Raw genomic sequence first — 21,189 nt, 5'->3', positions numbered from 1 at the left:
TCAGGTGGACCTAAGGGCTTCTGATCGTGCTCGACTCCTGTTTACAACAGCTTGTCATCATGTACCAGTAGAATTACTGGCCGGGGATCATGATTTTATGGATCAGACTGATCCATTTGATTGTGACTGCCGAAAACTTTGGTTGAGCTAGATGTCATTGTCCTGTTCAATCTGGATTTTGTCTAAACCTGATGAGCAATTAATCCTCGTGCTTTTGTACTGTTTATAAGCTGGAGTTAGATATTGTTTCCCTTTTCAACTCGGTTTTGACCCATATTTTCTTTCATACTGGGCCAATGGCTTGCCATTTCTTTCATTAAGACATAAATATTATAAGCATTCATAACATAGGGAAAGAACATCACTGTCGCGGGATCCTCGAGATCTTTGTTCATTACAGAACCCGCAAGTTCTTAGCGCCCACCAACACCCACAAACTTATTTTCAGCTAGCACACCAAATGGGCTGTAATTCTTAATAAGAAAAGTAGCATGGTAGTGACGGATTTGGATTTGTAATTTGGGACCCACGAGGAAAAAGCCTATCCAGGGAGGTGCCGACTCGACAGCAAACATTGAGAAACATGGTTTTAAAATTACTGTAAATCCAAAACTCGCCTCAAAATCATGAAACTTGGCATGGTGTTATGACATAGCAGCAACATGTTGTGGTAAAAAATTAGTCCAATTTGGGACAAGTTTTGGTACAAACTTCTTACAAACCGGAGCTTCTCTCAAAAAGGCTCATGGTTCCGAGAGGGACCTTGTCACCTATGTGTGCAAAACGACATATGCTGTCTCTTCCCGCCTTGATTTATTTTACAAAGGCAACATGCAACTATATATAGTAGTGTCGTCCTAAAAATATGAAATTATTCACGGTTCGTTTTGCCTTTTTATACATTATTTGAGTTTCCTAGGCATTTTGGAACGTACTTTCGTGTGTCCAAAGGTCATGTGTGTACTAGCCACATATGTAATTCGATGTTCAATCTGTTTATGGAATCAAGTCCTTATAAGTTATAAGTACATATGCTGTTGTTCTGTGTGCAATGACATCGCACACAGACCCTACCGGGGAACCCGTCGGTGATGATTTCATCAATCGCTGACAATTGTATACCACCAAGCGTTTGCCCACAACACACACGGCTTATTAGCGGCAATTGTTTGTGTTATTATCGATCTTCGCACACATTTCTGATTACAGATGTAGGATCGAAAGTGTGTCTAGATGGGGTGATTAGACTACTTGACCAAATAAAAATCTAGCCTTTTCCCAATTTTAAGTCTTGGCAGATTTTAACAACTTAGCACAAGTCAAGCAATCAACCTACACATGCAAGTCTAAGAGCAAACGCAACGTAGACATGGAGATTTTTGGCGCGGTTCCGATAGGTGGTGCTATCGTACATCCACGTTGATCGAGACTTCAACCCACGAAGGGTAACAGTTGTGCGAGTCCACAGAGGGCTCCACCCACGAAGGGTCCGCGAAGAAGCAACCTTGTCTATCCCATCATGGCCATCGCCCATGAAGGACTTGCCTCACTAGGGTAGATCTTCACGAAGTAGGCGATCTCCTTGCCCGTACAAACTCCTTGGTTCAACTCCACAATCTTGACGGAGGCTCCCAAGTGACACCTAACCAATCTAGGAGACACCACTCTCCAAAAGGTAATAGATGGTGTGTTGATGATGAACTCCTTGCTCTTGTGCTTCAAATGATAGTCTCCCCAACACTCAACTCTTTCTCACAGATTTGGATTTGGTGGAAAGATGAGTTGAGTGGAAAGCAACTTGGAGAAGGCTAGAGATCAAGATTCATGTGGTTGGAATGGAATATCTTGACCTCAACACATGAGTAGGTGGTTCTCCCTCAGAAAATGTATGCTGGAAGTGTAGGCATGTTCTGATGGCTCTCCTCACGAGTGAAGAGTGGGTGGAGGGGTATATATAGCCTCCACACAAAATCTAACCGTTACACACAATTCACCAAACTCGGTGGGACCGAATCAGAAAACTTGGTCAGACCGATTCAGTTCAAAATGTGAATGTTAGCCTTTTCGGTGGGACCGACATGTCAACTCGGTGAGATCGATTTCATTAGGGTTAGGGCATAACGTAATCTCGACGAGACCAATTACACAAACTCGGCAGGACCGAATTTGGTAATAAGCTAACCTGAGAGTTGGTCAGGCAAACTCGGTGGGACCGATTCGCTCATCTCGGTGACACCGAAACGTTACGAAGGGGAAACAGAGAGTTTGCATTGCGAACTCGGTGCTACCGATCGCTCATCTCGGTTGGACCGAAACATTACGAAGGGAAACAGAGAGTTTGCAATCCCATCTCGGTGAGACCGAGATCCCTATCGGTGAGACCGAAGTGACTAGGGTTTGTGGCAGTGGCTATGTCAAGTGAACTCGGTGGTGCCGGATAGAATATCTCGGTGGGGCCGAGTTTGACTTTTGCTTTGGAACATATGTGGATATGAGAAAGTGATTGAGGGTTTTTGGAGCATATCACTAAGCATTTGGAGCAAGTAAGCCATTAAGCAACACCTCACCCCTTTTAATAGTATTGCCTTTTCCTATGGACTCAATGTGATATTGGATCACTAAAAGTAAAATGTAGAGTCTTGAGCTTGAGCCAATATGTGTCCTTAGCATTTTGAGGGGTCCACAATTCTAATCCATGCCATGCCAATCATTGAAATTTTCTAAAATATTTATCTTACAATAGCATTAGTTCAATGAGCTATATGTTGTTAATAATTACCAAAACCACCCAGGGATAGTTGCACTTTCAATCTCCCCCTTTTTGGTAATTGATGACAACATATAGATCAAAGCTTCGACAAATGATAATTAGATTGAAGTACATCGTCGCTTTGAGAAGTATGTGATAAGCAAGAGCTCCCCTAAATTTGTGCATTATTTAAAATTTGCTTTTGAATGCAAATGCACAATCGATTAGGATCGGGTTACTCTTCCATGTCACATACATCTTGGTGGAGCACTCAAAATGATAGAAATTAAAAGCATGCACTCATCACCAAGGAAAGTGAATGATCATATATGAAATATAAGAGATAATATCATCCAAGCAAGCATTAAAGTAGCATATGATCAAACACATGATCATACAAGTATCTCACACACGGACATAGAGTATCAAACAAGCACACAATAAATCTCAACCAAATAGCAAGAGAGACAAAGAAGCAAACACTACAAAAAAATACACTTCCATGATGATACATGTTTGTCATAGTAGGTCGCGTTTTTTGTCATGCATGTACATCCATGACGATTTTATGACAAAATCAAGATAGTCATACATGTGCTGTCGTAGAAGTGTTCCATGACATTACCAAAATTATCATCACGGAAGTGTGCACTTCCATGACGATAAATCGCACGTCACAGAAGTGCTTTCGTCAAGGGTGACTGACACGTGGCATCCATTGTAACAGAACGCCGTTAAGCTATCGGGTCCGGTTTTGGATCCGAGAACCCGCTAACAGCCCTGACCAATGGGGATTTTCCACGTGTAAAATCATCGTTGGCTGGAGGAAACACGTGTCGGCTCACCGTTGGGACAGATGTCATCCACTCATTGGACCGAAGGCGCCTATGATACGTCGACACGTGGCACGGCCGAACAGAGGCCCATTCCTGTGAAAAGGCCGGCCCGTTTGACTTGGTCAAAAGGTGGCGGGCCGGCCGACGGAAAGCCTATTAACGGCCTGTTCGCATATAGCCCATTTACAGCCCACTAACCCAGGGCCCGTTACGACCTATCCGAATTAGGCCAAGTAGCGTCATCTGGGCCGTCCAATATGATTCCAACCCATTTTAAGTTCCGGCCCATGTATGGCCCGTGACGCCTTTCGGCCCATATGAGGCCCTTTGTAACTCTTGGCCCATTAACGTCCCGTGGTGAAACTGGCCCGTAATGAACAGTGTATCACTTTATACCCATTAACGGCCCATTAATCCATTGGGCCGTTTGCAGCCCATGTTATCTTTCGGCCTTCTCAGGGCCCATTTATTCTTGGGCTCATTTCCAGCATTCGGTTACTTACGGCCCGTTACTGCCATTTTCTGCTTGAGGGCCAAATTCAGCCCGTGGTTACAGTCGGCCCGTTTGTGGCCCATTAATACGTTAGGCCGTTTTCATAGCGTCATCAAATACGACCTATTAACGACGGCCCGTTATGGTCGGACCATGAACGGATGACTCCAACTCTAGCCCGTTTACGGCCATAATGCGGTCTGTTTTTGGCCCATGTTTGGCCAATCGATCATACGGCCCGTATAAGGCCCATTGATGATACGGCCCGTAGAAGGCCCATTGTTTTTACGGCCCATAGAAGAACCATTGTTTCTATGGACCGTAGAAGGCCCATTGTTTCTACGGCCCGTAGGAGGCCCAGTGTCACTACAGTAAATATGTAGCCCATGGCCTGTTAAAGGCGGGAAACTACTATAGGTTTAGACCTGCTAATGGCCCAAGATGATTATAGGCCCATGTTTTGGCCCATATGAGTAATGGGCCGGCCTGAAGACCGACAGCACTGAGATCCACTGAACCTTCCAGCCTAAATTACAGCATACCGACCAAAGAATAAACCTAGACTATACAATAAAGAAATTATGGCATATTACATCCAGTGGGAATCAAAGTTCGCTACCGGTGATAATAAAGCGCAACATGACCGCAGATTACATACACTGGGCATCAAAGGTCGCCACCAGTGCATATAAACGCGCCGACATAAGAATATACAAAACTGAGAGCACTTCAGAAGGCACTAGACCTGGCAAGGTCGGGCCCCACAAGCAGCCAAACAAGCTGATGAGACCTCAGTTGTGTGAACGATAGATGCTTCATCCCTAGCTGTATGGCACCATAGTGCGCAAGGCATTCCCCTAACATCTTCATTACATCTTTGACTTCAAGTCGGAGCTGAGCTGAAGCAAGCCTTTCCGCTTTAAGTTGAGACTGAAGAAGTCGAACTGATTGTGGCAGCGACTGCACAGAGGTTGTCTCACACCTGCTGGTGAGTAGCTTCAACTCACTGTCTTCATCAAGACAGGACCTTGGGGTCATCTCGCTGTCCTCAAGATGGTTTGGCTCACTATCTTCCCTAAAGTTCTGCCTGGCATAAGAGATACGACTCTGAAAGAGAAACAAGGAGACACGTAACATGTTTCATAATTATATAAGCAAATAAATGAATCTGTTCTGCATAAGGAACATGTTTTTACAACTACAATTTAAAACTGGTAGTTGTTGCAAACATCCAATCAGATGTAAACAACAGTGGAGGAAATGATGCCGATCCAAATCTATACTAGAACAAAGTTTGAAGGCTTGAGAAGGATGAACTTACATTACATGTTAACACGGGTTGGACAAAGCCCTTCTCCATGTTGATGGAAGGATAATTCAATAAATTCCCCAAAGAAAATTCTTTATAAGCATTGCCATTATTCTACATTTTGCAAAGAGTAAATATAGATCAAATAATATTGGAATAAATAGAGGATAATGAAGCTCAGGTGCAGACTGATGATACATAATCAAATAGCAATTAATTAAGTACAACATTACAAGGCAAAAGGTACTGAGAAGAGGAATGCAGACATCAACGTGTGCAGTGGCATTGGCTTTATTCAACATTTTGGTAAGAGTAAATGTAGATATGATAATTTGGAGAAAGTGGAGGGCAGGGCAGATAAGATGCAGAGTAATGCTAGACGATCAACTATCTCGCGATGCATGTAAAGTAATACCACCATCGTCCGTTATTACTTGTCACTCAAATTGATGTATCTAGCACTATTAAGTTCTAAATACATCCAATTGATCAACAATTAATTCGATACAGAGGGAGTACATGACAACAGGTACTTACATGAGCAATCGAAAACTTCAAAGCCATTGTGTTAATTCTACATTTATCTAAGAGTAAATATAGATCTTATAATTTCAAGCAAAGGGAGGATAAAGAAGCGAACATTTACAGTGATGCTACATAATCAAACAGCAATGAGTGTAAGTATGCTGACAAAGGGCAAGAGGTACTGACAAGAGCAATGCAGAGCCCAGTATTGTCGTGAGATCCTATGATCCTTTGAGCAAGGAGATTCGTCTGAAATTAGTTTTCATACAAGAGAGAAGGTAAGGCACATGCAGAAATTTAGGAGTTCAAATTTTGAATTGATATCATAGACAGTACCTGATGCTGGGCTCTCAGCATTTCTAATAGGGGTTTGGCCACTGGAGTAGGGGTAAAGTCTGGTACAGTTGGGCCCGTGTTTTCTGTGGCTGCTGATCTATCTGATTTAACAGGTATCACTACCTTTTCCAAATACCTAGTTTGTACTCCTTGAGGATCTGCACTCACCCTCTTCCTTTTGGACATCTATTACGAAAGAACAACATTTGACTGGAAAAACATAGTATGACGACACATGGAATAGGTACAGAAAATGGATAGGTATGGCATATACTCATATTTGATGCTTAAACTAAGAAGATGGTGTAACAAAGTAGAAGTAATGCAAGAGGTCAGATGCAAAATATGTGCGACCAATACAACCTTGCCAAGTTAGAGCATGCACCTTGATGGGTGAATAAGATAGGCCATCCTCCACCATGCCAAGTTTGTTAGTAAGTGGATTGTTCCGCAATATTCCTCTCGTGCGCCCATTCTCATATTCATTTTGATAATGTTCAATAGCTGACATGCATGAAAACATAAAAACAAGTGAGATTATCTTTGTAATGCAGAAGTGATTCTAATCCAATACTTCCTCCCAGTAAACCCCTTTGTGCTACTCTGCAATTCTTCTAAGAGATGCCATGCATGCTGTAATTTGGTGTGTGCATTAATATAATGTGGCCTACTACTCAAAATATGAGAGCTCCAGAAGTGATGATACTTCGCAGATGACAACTTCAACATATAGTAAAGAATAACAAGTCGACCTGACCTGACAGATTCAAAATATACTAAGGGAGAATAACTCGACCTGACCAGTCGACCGCAAGAGAAGAGGATCATCTTAAAGAAGAGCAGAAGAGCAAGCAGATTGAAGATATTACAAGTCTTTCTATACAATGTCGGTTGGCCACCCATGATGAACCAGAGCGCACAGAGAAATACTATTCCTTCCGGTCTCTCCATATGTGGCTCACATGCATTTCAAAAGTAAAGTAGGAACATTTAGCTAACCAATTAAACATCTCTCAGTTTTACTAATATCAGCATAATATCAGATTTGAATTTGTACAACTAAGCTTGTTTAGCTCGATGGGTGGAGCAGTGCTATTACGACACGAACCACGTAGGCTGATCGTGGTCATCATAAAATGGGGAAACCGTAAGCATGATGAGTATAGTGTTGACCATGGCAGTGGGATGGCAGATCTGAAGCTGCAAACCGCGCAAAGGGTAGTTAGCAACCGATGTTTGCTTTGAAATAACAACTAAGATTTGGTATGGGCAAGAAAGTACAATCAACAAGTGACAAAGAAATGCAATTCTGTCGCCTCTCTATATGTCGCGACATGCATTTGGAAACTCAAGTGGGACCTTTAGCTAACCAACTAAATGTGTCTGTTAACTAATATCAGTATCATATCACAATCATATTTGAACAACTAAGCTTTGGAATTTTGAGTGTTGTGTTGTTTAGCTTGAAGGGTGGTGTAATGCTAGTACGACAGAAAGCACCTACGCAGATCATAGTAGAGTAGATAAAAGGGGAAAACCCTAAGCATCAAGAGTAAAATCAGGAAAGTGGAACTAGCTGGACCAGTGGGTGGCGCACATGCTTTTCGAAACGAATATAGGAACATTAGGTGACCAATTAAACTTTCTCTGTTTTAGTAATATGAGCATCATATCAGATTCGTATTTCAACACGTAAGCTTTGGAATTATGAGTGGCATGTTGTTTCTCTTGATGGGTTGAGGTCTTGAGGAGCAGTGCTAGCACGACACGAAGCAGTGAAGCACCTATAATGATGGTAGTGAATATAAAGGGGGGAAACCATAAGCTTTACGAGTATAGTGACCATGACATGGCGGATCTGAAGGTGCAAACCGGACAAAGCTACTTCGCAACCAATGTTTGCATTCAACTAGCCACTACGATTTGGTACGGACAAGAAAAGTACATTAAACAATTTAAGATCTATTTTCTGGGTGAGATCAATAACTTAAGCACATATGGAAGAGTACCACCTCTCTTGAGACGCCGTGTAGGCCCCTGCTGATACGTTGAGGGTGCTGCGGGTGCGATCGCTGTCGGCGGCGGGGAAGAAGACTTTAGATGGCAGACGGCCGGGTCGGGGGATAAATCCTGTTGCCGTGGACGAGGCGGTCGTAGGAGCGGCAACGGCAAGGTGGACGACGGCGCCGATGAAGCGAGACGACGCGATGAAAGGATCCTGGTCCAGCGCCGTGGATGAGAGATGCCCATCTCTTGCAGTGGACGACGGGGTAGGGGTAGCGGCTCCGGCAAGGTGGAGGATGGGGTGGCGGACGGAGGAGGCTGGCCGCAGTGGGGAGCTTGTCGTGGCGCCGACGGTGTATGAATGGGGAAATGGAGGGGGAGGGGGGATCTCAAACTTCGGGACGCGCTTGTCTGAAATGTGGGAAAGTTACGAACTTATCCCCCGTTTAAAATTTTGGACAGCACGTCGGTTGGGGATAGGACGGTAATCTCGCATCTCCCAAATATTTGCCGCTAACGATTTCGGGCGAGGAGAGGGTGTTTTGCCGCCCATGGTTGGCGCCCACGGTTTATGAACGAGGCTGACAGGTAGGCGGTTGTGTCACGTTTGAGGGAAGTTACACATCTGCCCCTATTTAAAATATTAGCCTACATCGATTTCGGACGAGGAGAGTTTGTTTTGCCGCCCACCATGGATGAATGGGGAAATGGAGGGAGAGACACATGTCTTTCGGACGAGCTTGAATCAAATGTGTTTTGCCGCCCACGTTTGGTGCCCACCATGTCTGAATGGGCTCAGAGGCCGTCGTGTCACGTCTGATTGGAGTTACTAGTCTACCCCTATCGATAGCTGTGTAAATCCGGTCGATAAGGATGTCAAGTGTCAGGGGTAGACAGTAATTTCCATCTCGCAAACACTTGCTTCGGGCAGCCCACAAATGATAGTGGGTGTTTAGCCGCTTCGTTCAAAACTTGGGAGAATTAGCATTCACGTTTGCCCTGGTTCCTGGCAACTAAATCCAAATCCAATTTTTATTCGATTACGAATATCCACAGATAATTCTACGTTTTGTTATTTATTTCTTCAAAACCACAACAAAGATTTATCCCACCTTTATGTATGATTATGATTTAGAAATGCCATGATCTTCGAATTCAGTAGGTTGGATACACTTTGAGTCAAACAGTTATTTCATCCAATACAATATGCTCACACGAAAAACAGTTCACCTTATGTCAATCATACAAGTACTGAGGATTACCTCGCCTAAAAAATTGGGATCATTACAACACATGGACAACATAGGGGGTCTTACAACATAATCCATTCGGAGACATGACACAACATGCAAGTACAATAATCTAATGACAATTTCAACTGCTATCTAAAGAAGAACTGGGATTACCCTGGGCTTCAGATAGCAGAAGCAGTAGGACCTCCTCCGTCTTCAAATGCAGCATTCTTACTTCCTCCAATTCTTGGTTGCTTGCATAATGCATGCAGCTAATTGCATAATTTCCAGCTTCAAGATCGAGATTACCTCATTCATGGCAGCCACGCCATCTCTTTCTGCATCTAGTAGAGCCACAAGAACTATAATATCTGTGCTCAGACTGCTCTCCGGCGGTGTTGCCTCTGAACTGCTACCATCTGGTAACATGGATGGCGCACTGCTTCCACAAATAGATTCTGGGGTTGTACATTGTGTCCTAGTGTGAACGGCATCCTGGAAGGTTTCCGCTGGACATAAGTAAGAGATAGTTATCGCATGATCCAGGCAGCAAGCTTACATGGTAAACGACATACGAATTATTGCTGAGCATGGCAAGCTATATTTAAATGGTTCGAAGCAGCATCAGCCGAAAAGAAATTAAAATGGTAAGATGAAACTAGGGATGTAAGTGGCAAATAAACGACATCTGCCAGTCCCATCTAGTTAGTTTTTGCTAGCTCCCTGGTTCATTTTCCTCAAAAAACAAAAACTCTTTTGAACTATCATACCACTAGTGGACTTTAATCGGGATTAAACGGGACCCATTTGACATCCCTAGTTGAAAGGGAGTGTACCACCACTATATTTAAGTTGCCAAGGCATCTAAGCAGTTGAAATAATCTGAGAAAGCACTTAACAATGTGGCCTCATATAAACTACGTAGACAGTCTTGTGATGAAGTTCAGAGGAAAATTTAAGGGCTCAAATGAACTAGGCATGCGTTTCTTTACGATAGTACAGCAGGCATTGCTAACATAGTGGCCAACTCAGGTATAGCGCAACAAGTAACAACCAAGCATTCGAATCAAGCAATACAGCAAAGCAGACGACTGAACTATTTGTTATTCTGTAGGATTACAGGTTGAGGGCACTAGCCAAGAAAGCAGCCCACACACATTACATTTCACATGTACTAAAACACACTGGCGTACCATATGTTGCTGTGAAGCCTCGCTGCTGTTGCAATGTTCTTTGAAGATATCGTCAGCATCCCGTGGTTGCAAATCTACTTGTTGTAGTTTATTCTGCACCCTCTATTTAGGTAAAATTAATTTTAATCGCATGCACTGGTTCAAATTGATCATCAATGGTTCATCTAAACTAATGAAAGAAGGGTGTGTGCATACACGACAATATATCTGCTTCCCTCTATTTTTATGCTTGTTCGAGGTGCCAGCCCCAAAAGAACAAATATTTTGCTTGATGGGGTTGACAGCTCCATAATTAATAGAAGCATCAAATTAGTCATGCAACTTGGGAAGATCAAGAACACACAAAAAATTAATGAACAGAGGCTCACTCTTTATCTGAAGCCAACCCCCCCCCCCCTTGTCGCCCCCCCACACACAGGGAAGTCATTCTCTCCCCCAAACACCAACACACAAGCACATTAACACCCCTCTCTCTTCTAAAGTCCGGACCCCAATATAGGTCTCTATCACTTTGTCTCTTGGGCATGCACCCATTTCTTCCCCCACTCTCTAGCTAGGTGTCCCGACATCTCTCTTTCCCAAGCACACGCACTATGTAGAGTGTATCTTTCCCATACACACAAAACGTTGCCCCCAAACATCTATCTCCCTAGTTATGTGGTTCTCGCACACTCACCTCACACACCACCCCCACTGCAAACAAGCACACTTTGTCTCCTTGTGCACCACTCTCCTCTTTCTATCTCTCCCACATGCGGACCCGCCCCAGCTCCTCCCTGTATACATATATGTCGTGACTCTTTCCATAGCTCCCTAATGTATCATCGTTCTAGATCTTGCACCTTGTTCTCTCCACCATCTATTCTAGATCTCTCATGAAGTCCCTATCACACACACGATGACTCGCTTCCCTTGCATCTCCGTACATAGGCCAATTTCAAACAACATCAACATTGTCTCCCTATCTATACGCCATTTATGGACACAAACGCCCCCTCTCTTGCCCCCTCTCTTCCTCTCTCTCTCTCCGTCGCTAGCTCTCTCTCTCTCTCACTCGCTCTCACACCCCTCTCTTCGACTATAGTTCCGCGTTGCTCTCGCGAGCGGCGTCGGGCGAACCCTAGCCTCAACTCCGCGGCCGCGTCCTCCAACCTCCCTTCCCCTGCCGTCGCGGAAGGGCGCTGCCGGGCGAAGCCCGTGCGCGTCGGCGGCGGTGGGGTTCTCTTCCCCTCCCGGTGTGTGGCGGCAGCGCGAGATGCGGCGGCGCGACGGGGCCGTGATGCTGGTGCGGGGCGTGGCGGCGGCGGGGCTCTCGGCCGTGCGGTGCGGGCGGGCGTCCAGGCCGTGGTGACTGCACGGTGCAAGACCATGGTGTGGCGGCGGATCGGGGTTGGCGCAGGGGCGGCGGCGCAGGCGCGGATCCGGCTCGGATCTGGCACTGCGGCCGCAACCTCGGCTTCAGCGCGGGGAGAGGCCGGATCCTGGCCGGCTTGGCCGGATCTAGCTTCTCCGCCCCCGTTGGCCGCCCTCGATGGGGCTCGGTGGCTTCGTTCCGACGGCCAGCGAGGGCTGGTTCCCGGGGTGGCGGCCCCGGACGGTGGAGGATGTGTCGGCGGCTGTGGACTCGCGACGGGTGACGCGGCGGTCGCGGTGGTGGACGATCCGTGCACAAGACGCTTGATGGAGGCCATTGGAACAGATCTGGGTGAAGACCTGCTCGCGGCTGCTGCCGAGGCCAGCGATGGCGGCACTATTCGATGTCGTTCCCTTGTTGAAGGCATCGCTGTTGAGAAGTTCCAGGCCATTATCTGCTACCTCCGAGGGAAACCCTAGATCAGTAGATCAGATGACGTCGGCATTATTGTGTCGTTTTCCTCTTGTGGCGTCATTCTTGAAGGTGTACACGGGCTCGAGGGACCAGTGGACGGAATAATTGGTGGAGCGGTGATTCATCCTGCACATTAATGGTGGCGTTTCTTGGCGGCGTGGCGCAGTGGAGACTCGGCGCCCGATGTGTGGCGAGGGACTCGCGCAGGAGGGGGACATTATTAGGCGTCGTGGTGGCGTCGATGGCAGAGAGGCCGGGCAAGGTGGTGCAGCAGTACAGCACTGAAGATGGATTGGTGGCAGGTGGCTGCGGCGGCCTCATACCCGGCCGGCAGCCTGGTTGAGGAGTGCGCCGGACTGGTAGGTGCCCCATACCCGGCAGGCGTCCTGGTTGGGACCTCAGGTCTTAGATGTTTAGGTTTGGCTGCGATGTCTGTTTGGTATTAGGCCCAGACTATCAGCGCCCCTTCATCAATTGGATAGGAGTAGCGACAGTTGTTGCTTAGACGGTGGCTTTAGTCTTACTGTTGTATGACTTTGTAAGGTCTTGTGAGAATAATTAATAAAGTGGCCGTATGCATCGCCCAGATGCAGAGGCCGGGGGTCCTCCTCCTTTTCAAAAAATAAAAAATAAAAAAACCTCTCCCACACACACTCGATGTCTCTTCCAAATAGTCTTCTCCCCCCGCCCGCACCCATGCTATCCCGCTACTACACATGTCACACCATTCCCCCTTCCCTTATACTAGGTTTACATCATTAGTGGTCTCTCTACTCCACATACACACACTCCCTCTCACACACAAACGCGCGCACAAACACACACAGACACGCACAAACACCCATTAATCTGGATCCTCATCTCTCCCCATGTCCGCATGTATATCTCACACACTCACTCTCTAATTATGTATATGTGTCTCCACGTTATACAACACAAAGCCCCATGTACATGTCTCTCTCTATCCTCCACACATATAGACACAAAGAATCTGTTATCATTGCCTCAGTCTCTAGACATATCACACACGCACAGTGTCTCTCTCTCTCTCTCTCTCTCTCTCTCTCTCGCAAACACGCTCAACAAGGGTTTCCCCGTGAATAACTTACCGTCTATTCATCAACAGTCGTGGCAGTACAGCGAGCACGAGACGTGAAAAAGAATAAATCTACACGTGCTTAGACCACCTAGTATGACTACTAGGACTAGAGCAAGCCAAAAAGCGCGCCGCCGTCACCCCCTCCTTATCGGCGACGGGAAAACCTTTGTTTTACACAGTCGAGAAGTCATTGTGCTAAGGCCTCACATGCTGAGGCGTTGAATAGAATGTAGATGCTAGTTTACGGAAACAAGTATCGATAATACGTTTGTATCTCCATACTTATATTTCATCTCTTGTAAAAATACCGAGTTGGTGATGATGGTACGCGTGCCATCTTGCAATATAGACCGCCCGATCTATATCTGACGGATGGAAATTAAACTAAAAGATACCCGCACCCCTCTCCACATTTGCAGACAAGGCCTTCCCTCGTTCATCCTTATCTCCAACAACCTCATTGTTGAGCAATTAAGAAAGGAAGCCTCCGGAACAAACTGGCCTGGTGGCCGCTGCCGGTGTCGTCAATCCCCATGCCTCCGCTCAGTCCGACCACCAATCACCACCATGCCCCACTCCTCTTCAGCTTATCTCCTATTTCTCGAGATATCATTAGTTTTTACACATGGGATTACTCCCGCATGGGTCAATCACAACAAGTGTTTTATAAAAAAGTGCATCTTGATGTTCCGTGCAATGCACGGATCTTGCTAGTACTCCTACAGAAGACTAAGTTGGTGATGATGGTGTGTCTGCCATCCGTCATTTGTGACCATTAGATCTACATCTAACGACTATGAGGTAAGTTGTTGCCTTTTCTCACCAACATCCCACTTTTCTACCAATTTGCAGAAAAACCCATAATTAGTATCTTAAAACCAACCACATCCCTCCCTGACCTCACCAAAACAGCCCAAGGAATATATTCTAATTGAAACATAATATATCTCTAGTGATATATGTATATCAAAATTAGAGTGTTTTGTATCAAGTTTGTGAATAAGTATTATTCTAATTATGATTCATTGCAACGCACATGAACATTGCTAGTATTTCCAACCATGCATTTTTTTCCTAGTATTCCATAGTTTCGAGTTTTCCTTCAGGATATTAGTCACTCATAGTTGATATTTACTTTCAATCATGTACACATATGCACTATGTAACTAGCCTTGCTTATTGGGTTCCAAAGCTTAACTTTCACTCCTACTTACAATATGTAGAGTATATAACAAAAAACTACCACTTTCAACCAGCCCTAGGAAGAATCTATTGTACAAAAAATAGCAAAAACATACCCAAAATTTCTTAATCCACGCCAAAAACGACTACTTAGTACTCCCTCCGTCCCACAATGTAAGACGTTTTTGCAAGCAAGTTTAGCTTGCAAAAACACCTTATATTATGGGACAGAGGGAGTACTGATTAGGTTAGTTTAAACCCATTTATGACAGGGTTGGTCCACACGTCCATGCGGACAAGGCAGCTTAAACTAACACATTTTGTTTGACCGTTGACACAAGGGACCCACATCTAACCTTCTATCCTGTTATTCCCCCTCAAATCATTATTTTTCCTGAACATTGCTTCAAACAGTACTGATGTGTATTCGTCGGTGGCGCCGGTGATGAGCGAGTTGGCCGCCGCTCCGCCGGACGGGCCGGACGCCGCGCTGGCCTCCGCACGGGTTGGCAGGCTGGCCCGAGCGTGACTCACGAGCGAGCAAGCCGCCGCACTGGCCTTCGATCGAGCCAGATGGCTGGCCTTAGCGCGGCGCGCGCGAGCAAGCCGCCGCGCCGCCGTGCCAATCTAGCTAGCAAACCTTGTAGACAAGCAGCTGGACGGAGCTATCTTGGCTAGCTAGTGGCCGCGAGCGCCGGACGGAGCTGGCATCCGGGCTGCTGCAAGATGGGCTCCGCACCACCGGCGTTTTTGACCTCGCCTTCTGCCAGCGGCGGTAACTGCGTCCCATGGCCGAGGATGACTAGGTGGACGGGCCGGAGGTAGGAGGTCACTCGGGGATTTTTGTGCAGACTGACATGTAGGTCCCACAAGTCATAACGCCCAGTCGAATAGAAGGCGTTGACTTAATGGGCGACATGGGCCCTGTTTGGATACTCTAAGTCAGAGGTTAGAGTAAAATTCTAACCCTGAACTAATTCTAACCAAAGTGGTGTTTGGATGGCAGGGTTAGATTGACAACAAATGTATCCAATTAGGGCCATGGGTTGAAACGTGCCTATAACGGCACTTTGTAGAGTAGTCGTTTCTTGGTAGGGCTGGTTGGTAAGAGCATGTACAATGGTTGATAAGGTAGTCTTATCTTAAGTTTGCCACGTATGGAAGTGGTAGTAGTTTCTTAGCATTATTAGTGGTTTCTTGCATTATTAGGGGTTTCTTGTAAGGAACAATGTACTACTAGCGACAAAAGGCGATTCTAGGTTGCGTTGTACTCCAGCGAGTACTACTAGTGGTCGCAGGAGTGTATACCTTGTTGGGGAACGTAGTAATTTCAAAATTTTCCTACGTACACGCAAGATCATGGTGATGCATAGCAATGAGAGGGGAGAGTGTTGTCCACGTACCCTCGTAGACCGAAAGCGGAAGCGTTAGCACAACGCGGTTGATGTAGTCGTACGTCTTCACGATCCGACCGATCAAGTACCGAACGTATGGCACCTCCGAGTTCAGCACACGTTCAGCCTGATGACGTCCCTCGAACTCCGATCCAGCCGAGAGTTGAGGGAGAGTTTCGTCAGCACGACGGCGTGGTAGCAGTATTATCGAGGTGGACTATGGTGGAGGGGACACCACACAGGGCTAAAAGATCAAACGATCAATTGTTGTGTCTATGGGGTGCCCCCTGCCCCCGTATATAAAGGAGCAAGGGGAGGAGGCGGCCGGCCAGGGAGAGGCGCGCCAAGGGGGAGTCCTACTCCCACTAGGAGTAGGACTCCTCCTATTCCTAGTAGGAGTAGGAGAGGGGGAAGGAAAGGAAGAGGAGGAGAAGGAAAGAGGGGGCGGGCCCCCCTTGCCCTAAACCAATTCGGTTTGGGCCTTGGGGGGGGGCGCTCCCCACACTCCCCTTGCTGCCCTCTATTTCCAGTAAGGCCCATGTAGGCCCATTAAGCCCCCCCCCCCCGGGGGGGGGGGGGTTCCGGTAACCTTCGGTACTCAGGTAAAATCCCGATTTCACCCGGAACACTTCCGATATCCAAATATAGGCTTCCAATATATCAATCTTTATGTCTCGACCATTTCGAGACTCCTCGTCATGTCCGTGATCACATCCGGGACTCCGAACAACCTTCGGTACATCAAAACATATAAACTCATAATATAATTGTCATCGAAACTTTAAGCGTGCGGACCCTACGGGTTCGAGAACTATGTAGACATGACTGAGACACGTCTCCGGTCAATAACCAATAGCGGAACCTAGATGCTCATATTGGCTCCCACATATTCTAAGAAGATCTTTATCGGTCAGACCGCATAACAACATACGTTGTTCCCTTTGTCATCGGTATGTTACTTGCCCGAGATTCGATCGTCCGTATCTCAATACCTAGTTCAGTATTGTTACCGGCAAGTCCCTTTACTCGTTCTGTAATACATCATCCCGCAACTAACTCATTAGTTGCAATGCTTGCAAGGCTTAAGTGATGTGCATTACCGAGTGGGCCCAGAGATACCTCTCCGACAATCGGAGTGACAAATCCTAATCTCAAAATACGCCAACCCAACAAGTACCTTTGGAGACACCTGTAGAGCACCTTTATAATCACCTAGTTACGTTGTGACGTTTGGTAGCACACAAAGTGTTCCTCCGGTAAACGGGAGTTGCATAATCTCATAGTCATAGGAACATTTATAAGTCATGAAGAAAGCAATAGCAACATACTAAACGATCAAGTGCTAAGCTAACGGAATGGGTCAAGTCAATCACATCATTCTCCTAATGATGTGATCCCGTTAATCAAATGACAACTCATGTCTATGGTTAGGAAACATAACCATCTTTAATTAATGAGCTAGTCAAGTAGAGGCATACTAGTGACACTCTGTTTGTCTATGTATTCACACATGTATTATGTTTCCGGTTAATACAATTCTAGCATGAATAATAAACATTTATCATGAAATAAGGAAATAAATAATAACTTTATTATTGCCTCTAGGGCATATTTCCTTCAGTCTCCCACTTGCACTAGAGTCAATAATCTAGTTCACATCACCATGTGATTTAACATCAATAGTTCACATCTTCATGTGGTTAACACCCATAGTTCACATCGATATGTGACCAACACCCAAAGGGTTTACTAGAGTCAATAATCAGTCTCCCACTTGCACTAGAGTCAATAATCGCTATGTGATTAACACCCAAAGAGTACTAAGGTGTGATCATGTTTTGCTTATGAGAGAAGTTTAGTCAACGGGTCTCCACATTCAGATCCGTATGTATTTTGCAAATTTCTATGTCAACAATGCTCTGCACGGAGCTACTCTAGCTAATTGCTCCCACTTTCAATATGTATCCAGATTGAGACTTAGAGTCATCTGGATCAGTGTCAAAATTTGCATCGGCGTAACCCTTTACGAGGAACCTTTTTGTCACCTCCATAATCGAGAAACATATCCTTATTCCACTAAGGATAATTTTGTCCGCTGTCCAGTGATCTACTCCTAGATCACTATTGTACCCTCTTGCCAAACTTATGGTGAGGTACACAATAGGTCTGGTACACAGCATAGCATACTTTATAGAACCTATGACTGAGGCATAGGGAGTGACTTTTCATTCTCTTTCTATTTTCTGCCGTGGTCGGGTTTTGAGTCTTACTCAATTTCACACCTTGTAACACAGGCAAGAACTCTTTCTTTGACTGTTTCATTTTGAACTACTTCAAAATCTTGTCAAGGTATGTACTCATTGAAAAAACTTATCAAGCGTCTTTATCTTTCTCTATAGATCTTGATGCTCAATATGTAAGCAGCTTCACCGAGGTCTTTCTTTTCTAAAACTCCTTTCAAACACTCCTTTATGCTTTGCAGAATAATTGTACATTATTTCCGATCAACAATATGTCATTCACATATACTTATCAGAAATGCTGTAGTGCTCCCAATCACTTTTTTGTAAATACAAGATTCACCGCAAGTCTGTATAAAACTATATGCTTTAATCAACTCATCAAAGCGTATATTCCAACTCCGAGATGGTTGCACCAGTCCACAGATGGATCGCTGGAGCTTGCACATTTTGTTAGCACCTTTAGGATTGACAAAACCTTCTGGTTGCATCATATACAACTCTTCTTTAATAAATCCATTAAGGATTGCAGTTTTGTTATCCATTTGCCAGATTTCATAAAATGCGGCAATTGCTAACATGATTCGGACAGACTTTAAGCATCGATACGAGTGAGAAAATCTCATCCTAGTCAACACTTTGAACTTTGTCAAAAACCTTTTTCGACAAGTCTAGCTTTGTAGATAGTAACACTACTATCAGTGTCTGTCTTCCTCTTGAAAATCCATTTAATCTCAATGGCTCGCCGATCATTGGGTAAGTCAATCAAAGTTCATACTTTGTTCTCATACATGGATCCCATCTCAGATTTCATGGCCTCAAGCCATTTTGCGAAATCTGGGCTCATCATCGCTTCCTCATAGTTCATAGGTTTGTCATGGTCAAGTGACATGACCACCAGAACAGGATTACCGTACCACTCTGGTGCGGATCTCACTCTGGTTGACCTACAAGGTTCGGTAGTAACTTGATCTGAAGCTTCATGATCATCATCATTAGCTTCTTTACTAATTGGTGTAGGCATCACTGGAACTGATTTCTGTGATGAACTATTTTCCAATTCGGGAGAAGGTACAGTTACCTCATCAAGTTCTACTTTCCTCCCACTCACTTCTTTCGAGAGAAACTCCTTCTCTAGAAAGGATCCATTATAAGCAACGAATATCTTGCCTTCGGATCTGTGATAGAAGGTGTACCCAACTATCTCCTTTGGGTATCCTATGAAGACACATTTCTCCAATTTGGGTTTGAGCTTATCAGGATGAAACTTTTTCACATAAGCATCACAACCCCAAATTTTAAGAAATGACAACTTTTGGTTTCTTGCCAAACCAAAGTTCATAAGGTGTCGTCTCAACGGATTTAGATGGTGCCCTATTTAACGTGAATGCAGCTGTCTCTAATGGATAACCCCAAAACGATAGTGGTAAATCGGTAAGAGACATCATAGATTGCACCATATCTAATAAACTACGGTTATGATGTTCGGACACACCATTACGCTGTGGTTGTTCCAGGTGGCGTGAGTTGCGAAACTATTCCGCATTGTTTCAAATGAAGACCAAACTCGTAACTCAAATATTCTCCTCCACGATCAGATCGTAGAAACTTTATTTTCTTGTTACGATGATTTTTCACTTCACACTGAAATTATATGAACTTATCAAATGTTTCAGACTTATGTTTCATCAAGTAGATATACCCATATCTGCTCAAATCATTTGTGAAGGTCAGAAAATAATGATACCTACCGCGAGCCTCAACAATCATCAGATCGCATACATCAGTATGTATTATTTCCAATAAGTCAGTTGCTCGCTCCATTGTTCCGGAGAACGGAGTCTTTAGTCATCTTGCCCATAAGGCATGGTTCGCAAGCATCAAGTGATTCATAATCAAGTGATTCCAAAATCCCATAAAGCATGGAGTTTCTTCATGCGCTTTACACCAATATGACCTAAACGGCAGTGCCACAAATGAGTTGCACTATCATTATTAACTTTGCATCTTTTGGCTTTAATATTATGAATATGTGTATCACTATGATCGAGATCCAACAAACCATTTTCATTGGATGTCTGACCATAGAAGGTTTTATTCATGTAAATAGAACAACAATTATTCTCGAACTTAAATGAATAACCGTATTGCAATAAACATGATCAAATCATATTCATGCTCAACGCAAACACCAAATAACACTTATTTAGGTTCATCACTAACCCGAAAGTGTAGGGAGCGTGCGATGATGATCATATCAATCTTGGAACCACTTCCAACACACAACGTCACTTCACCCTTAACAAGTCTCTGTTCATTCTGCAACTCCCGTTTCGAGTTAGTACTCTTAGCAACTGAACCAGTATCAAATACCGAGGGGTTGCTACGAACACTAGTAAAATACACATCAATAATCTATATATCAAATATACCTTTGCTCACTTTGCCATCCTTCTTATCCGCCAAATACTTGGGGCAGTTCCGCTTCCAGTGACCAGTCCCTTTGCAGTAGAAGCACTTAGTCTCAGGCTTAGGTCCAGACTTGGGCTTCTTCACTTGAGCAGCAACTTTGTTTGCTGTTCTTCTTGAAGTTCCCCTTCTTCCCTTTGCCCTTTTCCTTGAAACTAGTGGTCTTGTCAACCATCAACACTTGATGCCCTTTCTTGATTTCTACCTTCATCGATTTCAGCATCACGAAGAGCTTCGGGAATCGTTTCCGTTATCCCTTGCATATTATAGTTCATCACGAAGTTCAAGTAACCTGGTGAT

The sequence above is a fragment of the Aegilops tauschii genome, chromosome 2 (assembly GCF_002575655.3).
Source record: "Aegilops tauschii subsp. strangulata cultivar AL8/78 chromosome 2, Aet v6.0, whole genome shotgun sequence".
In the NCBI taxonomy this organism is placed as follows: domain Eukaryota; kingdom Viridiplantae; phylum Streptophyta; class Magnoliopsida; order Poales; family Poaceae; genus Aegilops; species Aegilops tauschii.
Note: the sequence above shows the minus strand (reverse complement) of the source record.